This window comes from Solenopsis invicta, chromosome 6, assembly GCF_016802725.1.
Source record: "Solenopsis invicta isolate M01_SB chromosome 6, UNIL_Sinv_3.0, whole genome shotgun sequence".
Lineage (NCBI taxonomy): Eukaryota > Metazoa > Arthropoda > Insecta > Hymenoptera > Formicidae > Solenopsis > Solenopsis invicta.
The window spans coordinates 10,508,548-10,517,112 of NC_052669.1; the positions used below are offsets into that span (position 1 = coordinate 10,508,548).

The following is an 8,565-nucleotide window of genomic DNA, read 5'->3' on the forward strand; positions in this document are numbered from 1 at the left end:
GCCCGTAAGCTACCCATTTCCAGTACGGGAGCACGTAAGACTGCCAGTATAGGAGCACGTAAGCAATCCCGTAAGAAAAAACGTATCGTCTGCGGCAGGCTTTATACTGTAAAAGCAGGTAGAAACCTTTTTCACGATCGCTTGATAGTTGCAATGACAGAGCCTTTAATGGTGAATTTCGGAACGCAAAATAAACTTCCGCGCATTATTCATACATACCGTGGGTGTTTACGATAACTAATCGTATCTCGGATTGGATTGAACAATGGTACTCAACGTAGGTATAGAAAAGTTCCCTAGGCTAATCGGATTGACGATTGCTGTCTCAAATGTAATCCGATTGATGACGAAAGCGTGGAGACCGAGAAGCATGCTTGAAAAGTTTCTTTATTTTTTTAAATAATAACACAAAAAATCAAAGATAAAGTTAAAAAGAATGATTTGAATTTAGATTTATTGTAATTTTTTTTGTCTAAACACTGGATTTCGTTTAAATTTCTGTTTGTAAAAATTAATTAATCTATTCTAAAGTTTGTGGTTATATCGGAAACAAATCAAAATTAATAAAACAATTATTAATTATTAGGTACATATTAAAGCATATAATATTTCAAGCACCTTAAAAAAAGATTATCATTTTCTACCTATTAATTCATCATACATGATTCATAAATAGGAACCATGTAATTTAATATTTGTGTTTGCAGGATCTTGCTTCTCTTCTTCCAAAGTCACTTTGATGCACAAGGTAGCTCCGATTTCTTTTAAAGATAAGATTCATACACATAACTGTAATAGTTAATTAATTTATTGTAAGAAATAAAAAGGATGAAAAGAAATGTAATATACTGCATTTTAAAATCAGCGTATTTATTAGCGTATATATTAACAAATAAATTATTGTCCATTAATTACATGAGAGTTAATGTGTATGATAAAATGAAAATATATATTTCGTATTTATAAAGTCGTATAAGTGTAATAATACATATTATAGCAATTAGAGCACTGTGATTCGCTACGTTCACAAGATAGTTTTACATATAGCATTGCGTATAACAATTTTTGTATGTACGTTAAAAATTTTGCAAGCAATAGGCCATTGCACGTCCGGAATGTTATCACTGGCTGTAAAGATCCAACCATAAGTTTGGTCTCTAGAATATCATCGATTGAACGCAGGAAATTGTACAGGAGCAAATTCTGGTAAGCTTATGCAAATCCAAATTCTTTGGTGCATTCGTAAGTCGCCTTGAGTAGATTTGTTCAGAGTTTATCAAACGTCTCGTACACTGGCAAATCCAGTTGATTGAAACTAAATTAAAAAATACAATTTTAGTCTTGTAATTTTATATCAATTTAATTTTAACTTATACACACATATGACAAGGTATTAAAACAATTTCTTTTTTCATATATTTACCAAATATGTGCAAATGAAAGCCTGTCTGTCAACTTGTCTTTTCTGTGAATTTGGAACTTTTGTATGCCGTTCATGCCTTTTAACGCAGCAAAACCTTGTAACGACACTTTAGATGTACTAGTGATGAATTGTAAGAACTTCGAACAATCCGCTTGATTAAAACCTCGCAATGCAGCAGAACCATTGAATCTGTGAGTGGAAAAAAGATGGTATAATTCAAATCTTTCAAACTTGAGCTAATACAAAATATCAAAATGTACCTATAAAAACGTAGCAGTGTATTTATGATACTCAATATTTGCTTTAAGATCCTCCTTTAAGATATTTACAGTAGGCAAGCCACTGATCAATAGTTCAAGTTCTTGTTCATTAAATATGAAAATTGGTCGTTTAACCCTTACGAGGTAACGTAATTTTTACTACCTTTACACGGTAACGTCGGGTCACTCGTGTCCGATGATTAAAATTTTGCTTAAAAATGCTTTAAAAAATCTGAAAAAATTCTTGGTGACTCATTTACTATCCTAGAATGAAGACGATTAACCATTTTGGCAATTTATTATTTTTTTTTTTTGTATAATTAAATAAACAAATGAAAATGTTTAAAAAATTTTTTTTTTTAAATAACTTTTGATAAAATTAATATTTTGTAATGATTTTAACGGAAAATGAAAGCTTAAGAGTTGTACTTTGAAGAAGAAAAACTCAAATTGCTCAACAAATTTAGAGAATGCTTAAGTTTTGAGCATGAAAAATCGATTTTTTAGAAAATGCGTAAATGTATAAAATTTACAATAAAGTAGACATTTCCTTATTTTTTAATTAATGTATTAATGAAAATAACATTTATGTGTAATTTTATGTTATTAAGTATAAAAATATAAAATATTACAATTACACACAATGAATTACATTAGAATACTCAATGTTTCTCTTTCGTTTAGATAACTCTTTTCGTTTAGATTTATGTATCCTTTTGTAAAAACACACTTTTGTAGTCAAAAAATAGCAAAAAATCGAAAAAACTAAATTTCTTACCTTGCACTATTTGCACTCGTTGTCGGTAACGTCGGATCACTCGTGCCTTTTCCAAAATATGTCTGGCTCTCACGACTGCTGGTAAGGTACTGCGGAGTCGGCACTTGGAAATCTAGTAGCCTACTACTATACAATTTTTTCCAGCACAGTTCTGTCGGGCTCCCTTTCCTCCTCCCCGAGCTACCAATGAGAGTCACTTTTGCCGAGGCACGAGTGACCCGACGTTACCTCGTAAGGGTTAAGCATAATATCATAAAATCCTTTCAAGAATAGACCTGTAGTTAGAAAGATTTAAAATATAAAAATAAAGTAGAATGTGAAAACGTAATTAAACCAATAGTTAAAGCAAACAATATCTTTCTACTTAATTTTGGAAAATTTACTTACTGCTTACAAATTGCTCCAGTCATTTTCATTTGACACATAAGGCTAATATATTCAAGTTTGGTCTTTTCCATAACAATAACTGTATTACGTCCATTTGGTATTAAATCTCGCACATTGTTGACGCCAAATTAATTCACCTAGAAACAACGCATGTATTAAGTTAGGAAAAAAAAACAAATATATATAAAGCTAAAGATTACACTGAAATAATCATTTTTTACCTCCATGGAGAATGTAATATTTTCAATGCTGTCGCACAAGCAATGGGTGCAAATATAATTGGAATAAATAAATCACTTGTCATAAGTTCGGTGGTGCAACGAATATTTTATTCTCTATGTGACAGGATCTGGCTTCCCTTCTTCCAAAGACATTTTCGTGAGTAAGGTAACTTTCCCTTCTTCTAATAAACCAGTCTTCATATCCTTTTAAGAAATAATGCAATAGATAAATATTATAATAAAATATAAAGAGCCGCATACTTTAAAATAATATTACCTTCAATAGTTCCAGCTTTTCTCAACTGGTGGTCTGTCTGGCCAAGAACTTGCCAATAAATCAAGAATTTGAATATCAAATTCATTCTTCATCACTTTACCATCCATCTGTTTCAAAATGTTGCGTGCTTGTTGCATCAATGGACCAGAATTAAAGTGATACCTATGCAAATAATAAATTGTATATTTATTAAAAAATTTTTCTTACGTCTTATGTAATTAAACTAAAATCTTATTTACCTTTCTTTCAATATCATCCTTGTGTCTTCTACTTCTTCTAAAAATAAGAAAAAGTTAGCTTTAATTAATAAATAACACATTTTCCGTATCGACTTTGGTCTAATTGAGCTTTATAAATTCGTTGTTACAACAACGATGATCTGAGATGCTTAGATGTAGTTAAATAAATTATAATTATAACTGTAACAAATATTTAAAATTTTAATTTTTTATATTTATTGTAGTTATAATTTATTTAACTACATCTAAGCATCTCAGCTCATCGTTGCTGTAATGACGAATATATAAAGCTCAATTAGACCAAAGCCGATCCTATACGAAAAATGTGCGAATATTTTTTTATAAACTCTATTTGAAAAATATTTGCGAGTATACATATTTTATATTTCCTCCAAGGTGTCCAAATTTTCTTTGTGACACCTTGTATATCAACATTTGACATTTCGCGCTAACCTCCACAACTGCAGTCGTTCTCATCTCTCGTTATAGTTGCGTGTTCAGAAATGCATCTAAAAAAAAGTGTCGCAACTATAATGAAAGCGACTGTACATGCATACATACCAATTACGAACGTTCCGTAGTTCCGCAGTTCTGCAATTCTGCATCCCATATGAGCGTACCCGCAGTTTTCAGAGTTTGCAAAGTTTGCATTACAAACTTGTTTACAGAGTTTGCATTGCAAAGTTGGTTGCAGAAATTGCATCGCAAACTCAGTTTGCAGAAATTGCATCGCAAACTCAGTTTGCAGAGTTTGCTTCGCAAACTCAGTTTGCATCGCAAACTCAGTTTGCAGGGTTTGCATTCCAAATTTCCATACAGCACAGAGAGATTGCAGGAACATTGCAGAATGATTTCATTGAAACATTGTAATATTGCATTTTAATTGCAAAACATTGCTGCAACATTGCTGGAAGATTGCAGCAACATAAAGATGTGCGGTTTTTGAAATATTGCATTGAAACGTTCCATTTTTCCAAAATATTTACATAAATATTATTGCATCACATAATTCCAATGAACAAAATAATATTTGTGTAACATTAAAAAAAAATATTTTTCGCAAAAAAAAATCTCGGAAATATTTTTTTGGAAATTTCCAAGTGGTCACCCATTCAAGTCGCGACTCCGGTGAACGTTGCTTGACCTCCGTGATCGCTGCCATCGCTGCCGAACTGATCCCTCATGATGACCTGTGAACACTTTGGGTCTTTACGATAACTAATCGGATCTCGGATTGGATTGAACAATGGTACTCAACGTAGGTATAGAAAATTTCCCTAGACTAATCGGATTGACGATTGCTGTCTCAAATGTAATCCGATTGATGACGAAAGCGTGGAGACCAAGAAGCATGCTTGAAAAGTAAGTCTCTTTATTTTTTTAAATAATAACACAAAAAATCAAAGATAAAGTTAAAAAGAATGATTTGAATTTAGATTTATTGTAATTTTTTTTTGTCTAAATACTGGATTTCGTTTAAATTTCTGTTTGTAAAAATTAATTAATCTTTTCTAAAGTTTGTGGTTATATCCATATATTATGGTTTGTGGAAACAAATCAAAATTAATAAAACAATTATTAATTGTTAGGTACAACATATTAAGGATATAATATTTCAAGCATATCATATAGAATTCCTGTTTATTATAAACTTAGTAAAAATAACTTTGAAATTATTCAACTACATTACACATTAATCAATATTAATGTTAAAATTTACATAAAATTTTTATTTTTGTTATGAATGACTGATATGTTATGGTTACAATAAAAGTCATATACAATTATTTGAATTTTATTTGTGTATATTCCGTTTTTATATTATTACTTTCTAATAAACAGCTAACAAAGAAAAGCAGATTTTACAAATTTTAAGTTAGCATAAATTGATATTGTTCAATATTGCGCTCTTCATATAAATCCATTTTCCAGTAATTTTTATTTATTCATGGAATTGAAGTTTATTTACAATCTGCAAAAGAATAAAAAGAACATTTCCAGAAACGTTATTGCCCACATAGCACGTAATATTGTAGTGATATCGTAGCAATATCATTTTTACATTGCAATATTACAAATGAAATATTGCAGAAATATCACGAAATATTACTGTGATATCACAGTAATATCAAAATGTCCGCGAAAACGCATCACAGAAATATTACTGTGATATTTCATAGTAATATTACTGTGATATTTCACAATATTTCTGTGATGTTTATGTGATATTTAAATAATATTGCAAAAAATTAAATAAATAAATTATTTCAATTTATTTTATTTTTATTATTATTCTTAATATTATTTTCATATCGTCACATGTAATATATATTAAACATAAAAAAAATAATTATATTTATTAAAACAGAATACAATAATGTAAACGTAATAAATGTTTAATTTACAAAAAAAATCTCTTGTATCCTTTTTCATTTTTGTTAAAAAAGATTCAATTTGAATTATAATTTTAATTTATGTTCAAGATTAAATAACAATACAAAATATTATTTACATGTAAAAATATAAAATTTTATATGGAACAGCGTTCCACACGTGCCCCTTAAAAAAAAATTGATAAACTTGTTTCAATAAACTGATTACTGATCAGTAACTGACAAAATATAATCAGTTACTGATCAGTAATCAGTTTATTGAAACATGTTTATCAACTTTTTTTTCAAGGGACGTTACATTGGAAAAAAATTAGAACAAGTTACTCGTTTCCAAATTACAACAAGCAACAATTTTCTTTAAAATCTCACTGAAGTGTGAGCTAGTAAGTCGTGGTGAGTCGGCCCGGTCGGCCGCAGTGGCGTCTAGATATAACACCTGAGGCTGCACTTGACTCACGAGAAGGTCTCCAGCGGCGCGGCCACCTAGCGGTGGTGCCAGCACTCACTTGTTTGCGTGGAGTCTTATACACACGGCGGGACCGCATAGCGGCTGTGTACGCGCTTGCTTGTTTCGTCGTATGTTGTGACGGTCGGTGACCGAGCCGCAACATTATATACATACATATAATTAATGAACATTGTAAAATACCTAATTAATGATAGAATATATATAATCATATTTTTTAATAGAGTTGAAAAAAAGTGAAATCTAAAGAAAAATTTGTTGGAAATTTAATATTTTAATTAACTTGAAAAACCTTTTACTGTGGTGTATAATAGTCTAATCAATATTAATGAATAAACTATTTCACAAAATAATGTACCAAGCAGTAAATATTAAATGACGTAAAAATGTATATTTTTTTAAAAACATCTTAATATACTTTGAAATATTTATTGCCAAGTGAATAATAAATGTGTATTAACAAAACTTTTTGTAAACATTTTTTTTTTAAATTCCTCATGATAAAAATTTTTAAAAATTAAAATCAATTTTGTGCTCCTGTAAAAATTATAAATGACAATAAGATAAATACAAAGGTTTTTCTATAATTTTTTAATAAAATCGTTATTAATCGAGTTGTAAAGCAACAATTAAATTGATAGATTACATAGAAGAGCGTACATTATAGTTTATACATATATACAGTTTAAGGAATAAACTAAGTAAATATCTGAACTAATAATAAAGTTAATTAATTTTTTTTCTTAACATTTACTTTTATTCCACGAAAGGGCAAAGACATAATTATTTTATTTGTAAGTTGATTTCTTCTATAGGATACCGAAATTACCAAGAATATTAAGGATACTAAAAATATCGAAATTAATCAAAGAGATAGTGACGTTGCATTAATAAGACATAATAAAAACGTGGTTTGACATTACCTTGTTCTTTGAAATTAAATATTGCAACAATATATTGCAATGATATCATTGGAATATTTTAATGTTATTATCACTGTGTAATATCACAATAATATTTCTGTGATATTTCTGTGATATCAGTGGAATATTTCAATGTCATTATCACTGTGTAATATCACAATAATATTTCTGTGATATTTTAGTAATATGTAATATTTCTATGATATTGCAATGATTCTGTGATATCACAGAAATATTACGTGCTATGTGGGTGATTTTTAACATATAAATTAATATTGATTAATGTGTAGTTGAATTAATATTGATTAATGTAGTTGAATGATTTCAAAGTTATTTTTACTAAGTTTACCCTTACAAAAAAGACGCACGGACTAGAAATTGTAATCTCTGTGATTATTGTAATATTTTCCTGTGATCCATTCGTAATACGAAAAAACCACACAAGTTTATTGTAATATTAACACGTTATTGTAATATTTGTGTGTGGTTATTGTAGTATTTTTCTGTAGTCATTGTAATATAAAGCCTGCCGCAGACGATACGTTTTTTCTTACGGGATTGCTTACGTGCTCCTATACTGGCAGTCTTACGTGCTCCCGTACTGGAAATGGGTAGCTTACGGGCTACGCTACTGGCTCGCGTACTGGATTTTCGTAATAGATCATGTCCTATTTTTCTTACGTGATTCTGTACTGGTTTATTGTGAAAGTCAATCAGGACGCAGTCTGTATAGATTATACTGGGTTATACCAGGTTATACTGTCGAAGTGTTGTCAAAGTTCAAACGTGAATTCACTTCGCAAACATGACGTCGTGCAAAAATGAAAAAACTTCAAAATAGTCCAAAAAAAGTATTTTATGTTTAATAGAGGCCTACTAATAGGAACCATGTTTATATGCGATAAACACACCAAATTACCATAATAAGCACAGTAAAAGTAAGGCATTAAAGAATGTATTGACTGTCGACTCCATAAACGTCGGCGATATTTATTTTGTTGTCGCAATTTTTCAATAATTAAAAATAATGCAACAGCAATTTTACGATAATGTACAGTCGTTTTCATTATAGTTGCGACACTTTTTTTTGGATGCATTTCTGAACGCACAACTATAACAAGAGATGAGAACGACTGTAATTGCGGAGGTTAGCGCGAAATGTCAAATGTTGATATACAAGGTGTCACAAAGAAAATTT

General features: G+C 29.8%; 2 long non-coding RNA genes across 3 annotated transcripts; one reads left to right on the top strand and one right to left on the bottom strand.

Annotated features, from left to right (window-relative positions):
* Positions 1-229: 229 nt before the first annotated feature.
* LOC120358138 lies at positions 230-1,614 on the top strand. The gene is made up of 2 exons (XR_005575072.1): positions 230-277; positions 708-1,614. It is a non-coding gene; the product is annotated as an uncharacterized LOC120358138 (long non-coding RNA).
* On the bottom strand, positions 923-2,966 carry LOC105206117. 2 transcript variants are annotated; one of them, XR_005575071.1, is made up of 5 exons: positions 2,849-2,966; positions 2,462-2,736; positions 1,684-1,915; positions 1,424-1,612; positions 923-1,315 (listed from the first exon to the last, which is right to left on the bottom strand). It is a non-coding gene; the product is annotated as an uncharacterized LOC105206117 (long non-coding RNA). The 2 variants fall into 2 exon arrangements; XR_005575070.1 differs by having other exon boundaries at positions 1,684-1,947.
* Positions 2,967-8,565: the final 5,599 nt, after the last annotated feature.